Source organism: Colobus angolensis, unplaced genomic scaffold (genome assembly GCF_000951035.1).
Source record: "Colobus angolensis palliatus isolate OR3802 unplaced genomic scaffold, Cang.pa_1.0 Scaffold37, whole genome shotgun sequence".
NCBI lineage: Eukaryota > Metazoa > Chordata > Mammalia > Primates > Cercopithecidae > Colobus > Colobus angolensis.
This window is the reverse complement of record NW_012117043.1, coordinates 1,963,660-1,968,591: the sequence shown is the minus strand read 5'-3', so window position 1 is coordinate 1,968,591 and position 4,932 is coordinate 1,963,660. Positions and strand designations below refer to the sequence as shown.

Sequence of the window (4,932 nt, the reverse complement as noted above, 5' to 3'; positions counted from 1 at the left end):
GTGGACAACTACATCCGCTCCCGCCGAGACATCCGCTCCTTGCCCGAGAACATCCAGTTTGATGTTTACTACAAGGTATGCGCCGTGGGCCTGCTCTCTGCTCTCCTCCAGCAACCCCGGGGGCCTCACCCCCTTCCACGTCTGCGAACCCCCGCAATTAACCCCTCACCCCTCGCAGCAGGCTTGCCTCCCGAAACGTCTGGTGTGGTGTCCGCGTTGCCAGTGGAGAAGCACCCTATCTCCCCATGCCGTCTCTTAAGCTTTGGGGCATTGAAATCTTCCTAAGGAGTCTTGTCCCCTTTTGGTGTTCCCTTCTACACAGTGTCCCTCTTGGGTAGGCCTTTTGCGTGGACTTCCTCTGTCGCGCCCCTGTCCCACCTAGTCCTTTCCTTCTAGCCAGTATCTTCAGGATAATTTTCCACCCTCTCCTTCCAGTTAAATGTCAGCATCAGCTGGACTTTTTTCCGTGCTCCTCCCCCGACCCCTTCCTACTTTCTCATCTCGCCTTCCTTACCCGAGTGTTTTGGTGTTTTTGCTTTGTGTTCCTTCGTTTCTCCTTTCCCAATTGGGAAGGAGTTAGGGATTTTTGGAAATGATCTGTGTGTTTTATTTGCATATTCTTTAAAGCTTTGTTTTTTTGTGGGAGAGGAGGGGCTCTGTACTTGAAGTTGAATTAGGGATTTTGTGAAAATGGGAGTGCTGATCAACTGTTTGAAGAGGACAGGGAGAGATCTTTACTGAAAGAGAAAAATACCTTAGATGGTGTTCCTGTGTTTGAAAGTTGCAATCTTGCAGCATTCTTAAATCGCTCCCCCTCAAAAATCTGAACAGAAAGTCTCGCAAGCCACTCTCCAAGGAGTTTCAAGGGTAAGTGTCCTTAGTTGTGAACTATTTTTGCTGTGTTTTAGAGAGTGTGGAGAACTTTATGCACTCAGAGGCTGCCTTTTTCTCTCCCCCACATTTGAATGTGAACACTGGATTTATTATTCAGCCCTCCTTGTCTTGAATCTGCGTCGATAACTCCTAGGTAGAATGTAATTTATTTTTTAGACCTTAAATATTTCCTCTTGATCTGTAAGTTGGCTGGAACAGTGTAAACTGACATTTTAACAAATGTGTATGTTCTTATGTATGTACGGTGTTTTATGGCAATTGTTTTATGGGGAAGATTGTCTGCTTTCTCCAACCCTAGAATTTTTTTTTTTCTTTCCAGAATTAGCACTTCTACTAAATCCAGCTGCTTTGCACCAGTTCTAACAATTAAAGTGGGTTTTCCCCCCTAAATCTTTGGAGAAGATTCATTTAGGTCATGCATATTATTATTTTGGATTTAGAGAAAAAGCTTCCTTTATTCCTTATCCCTTTGATACATTGATTTACTTTTGTGTATATCTAAGGAAGTTTTGTTCATTTAAGATACATTCCTCCCCAGGAAGGACAAATTAGATGTATCTTTCTCAGCCTGGGAAACTGCAGCTTTGTGTGTGCTCTCTGTCCGTTTTATTAAATCATATGTAATCTTGTACCGCATATGTAATCTCTCAGAGGAAATCATTAGGAATGTAATCAAAGTATATTTACTAGTTGAACTTGCTCAGAATACTTGAATATTTTCTAGTAACTTTCACTTCTAATGGAAGCTTTTCATTTGAAGATTATTAGTATGAACAGATGGTGGTTTTGTCAGAATTTCTGTTTCACATAGTTCACAGTTTTAATCTTGCTCCTTTTTGGTACACTTTTACTTCTTATTGAGAGTATGGCATTGTGCTAAGATGAGGGAAGTGTTAAATATGTGCCTGTAACTGTGTCAAGTAGTTTTATGTGTTATCTTGTTTAATCTTCAGAATTAAACTGTGAAGTAGAGTACAGTATAACCCTACTTTATTGGTGAGAAAGTTAAGTAATTAAAGTCTCAAACCTCATGTTTAGTTTCTGAGTTCCTTGCTTTTTTACTTAGCTATCTATCTTAAGATAGTGGATTATTTTAATGAAAGGTACTATAACACTAATTTTTTTATTAGCCTCTATAGAAGTAGAGTGAAAGTCAGTCCCAGGACTCTATTCTAGTCTTCAGTGGAGACAAAAGAATAAATTATTCTTTTTATTAAAATAAAAAAAAAAGATGGGGTCTTGCTATTTTGCCCAATCTGGTCTTGAACTTCTGGGCTCAAGCTATCCTCCTGCCTCAGTCTACTGATTAGCTAAGACTACAGGCATATGCCACTGCACCTGGCTTTTCTTCCTTTTGAACACTGTATTAGCATATACATGTAAGAAACTTTTTTTGTGGAGACAGGATCTTACTCTGTTGCCCAGGCTGGAGTGCAGTGGTGATCATAGCTCACTGCAACCTTGAACCCCTGGGCTTAAAGCAGTCTTTCCATCTCAGCCTCCTGAGTAGGTGGGACTACAGGTGCATGCCACCCATGCCTAGCTAATTTTTTGTATAGATGAGGTCTTGATATATTGCCCAGGCTGGAGAAACTTTTTAAAGCAATATAATTGCACACATAAATATAAGATACTCATCCCCTGCCCAACTTGTGAAAATTTTAGGAAGCTTACTGTTTACGATTTCCAGTTTTCTGCACTTTAAAGCCAAGGAGAATTTCATAATTACATCTCTCTTGCAGTCCAAATTTCCATCAGTAGGCATAGTCATAGACAAAATGGTAGTATTTGTGGAATCGTAAATTTCCCTATTCTGCTTGTTTGGTGTAGTACAGTATGACTGTGTTAATTTTTGTAATAGCTTCAGATAAAGGCACAATCATAAAACATTAGGAGATGGGGTTATGAAATGAGTGGAAGGTAAAGAAGTAGGAATATTGACTGCTCCATAAGCAGGGAAGGGAGAGAATAGAAAGGGTAAAATATGAATTTTTTTTTTTTTTTAAAGAATGGAAGACATTAGAATATATTTGTTGGCTGAATGGCAGAAACCAAGAGAGTGAGGTTAAATATCCAAGTGAGGTGGGAAATAAGTTTTGGAACAAGGTCCCTGAGCAGGAACATGAGTTGATGATTCTTGCCTGTTTTTGGTCTTTCCTCCTTCACCGTGCATAATTTAAGGTATTATCCTTATATTGGAGTTGGGGAAAGAAATCTTCTAAGATCAGAACGAAAGAATTAAAGATATAAAGGTGCAGGGCCCACACCCATAATTCCAACACTTTGGGAAGCTGAAGCAGGAGGATCGCTTGAGCGCAGGAGTTTGAGACCAGCCTAGGCAACATAAGTGAGACCCCCGTCTCTACAAAAGGTAGAAAAAATTATCCAGGCATGGTGGTGCCTGCCTGTCATCCCAGCTACTCGGGAGGCTGAGGTGAGAGGATTGCTTGAAACTGGGAGGTCAGAGCCTGCAGTGAGCTGTTATTGTGCCACTGCACTCCAGCCTGGGCAACAGAGGGAGATCCTATCTCAAAACAAAACAAGTCATTAATATAGGTAAGTTTGTAAGAACGATTGTCACGAATGAAGAGGTGAGTTCATTTGCTGAGGGTAAGTGATAGGAGTGGTAGCCTTTATGTAGGAAGTCTAAACAGAAGTTGGGAATGTCTAGTGAGGTGTATGAGAAGGAAAGATGACTAAAAATATGTAAAAGAATTGACAGTTCAATAAAAATCAGAACCCTACAAAATACAGTCATGTGTTGCTTAATGACAGGGATATGTTCTGAGAAATGCATTAGGTGATTTCATGCTTGTGGGAACACCAGAGAGTATACTTATATAAGCCTAGATGGTATAGTCTACTACACACCTAAGTTATATGACAGCCTATTGCTTTTAGGCTACAAACTCGTACAGCACGTTACTTTACTAGTACTGTAGGCAGTTGTAAGACGATAGTAAGTACTTGTGTATCTAAACCAGGGGTGTCCAATCTTTTGGCTTCCCTGGGCTGCATTGGAAGAAGATAAATTGCCTTGGGCCACACATAAAATACACTAACGATACCTGATAAGCTGAGGAAAAAAAATCTTATAATGTTTTAAGAAAGTTAACGCATTTCTGTTGGGTTGCATTCAAAGATGTCCTGGGGACCAGGTGCGGTGGCTCATGCCTGTAATCTCAGCTCTTAGGGAGACAGAGGTGGGAGGATAGCTTGAACCACAGGAGTTCGAGGCCTCCCTGGGTGATAAAGTGAGACTCCATTCTTCACAAAAAGAAAAAAAAATAATAACTCAAAGCTGACCTGGGCCACATGCAGCCCACTGGCTGTGCATTGGGCAAGCTTCATCTAAACATAGACAAGGTACGATACAAATACAGTATAAAAGATAAGAAATGGTACACCTGTATAGGGCACTTACCGTGAATGGAACTTTTAGGACTAGAAGTTGCTCTGGTAAGTCAGTGACTGAGTAGTGAGTGAATGTGAAGGCCTAAGACATCACTGTACACTACTGTAGACGTTATAAACAGTGTATACTTAGTGTACTCTAAATTAATGTTAAAAAAAATAAAGTAATTGGACTACAGTGTCACTAGGCAATAGGAACTTTTCAGCTCTATTATAATCTTATGGGGCCACCTTTGTGTCTGCAGTCGGTTGTTGACTGAAACTTTATGTGGCATGTGATTGCAATGGCTTGGATTCTGAAGTTTTCTCTCCAAGGGCGTGCAACCATTTTGGTATAAAAGCGGATAAGATGAAGTGAAAGAATTGTAAGTCAGTTGGAGTGATATATGCCTGTAGTCCCATCGTAGCTACCCAGGAATCTGAGGCAGGAAGATGATTTGAGTCCAGAAGTTGAAGGTTGTAGTGTGCTAGCTGTGGTTGTGCCTGTGAATACTGCACTCCAGCCTGGGCAGCAAAATTGTCTCTTAAAAGAAATAGAACTCTATACAGAGTGAAAGGAAATAGAGACGGGGCTGGGTTCATATTCTAAAGAATGAAGTTTATGGCCAGGCGTGGTAGCTCATA

At 40.7% G+C, this 4,932-nt stretch overlaps 1 protein-coding gene across 1 annotated transcript in view; it reads left to right on the top strand.

Moving 5' to 3' along the window:
• Positions 1-4,932, top strand: part of APPBP2 (amyloid beta precursor protein (cytoplasmic tail) binding protein 2) — a 101,290-nt gene continuing 96,358 nt past the window's right edge. The window contains exon 1 of the mRNA XM_011953651.1: positions 1-75. The gene's annotated coding sequence lies outside the window, so the exon portion shown is untranslated. The remainder of the gene's footprint in view (positions 76-4,932) is intronic.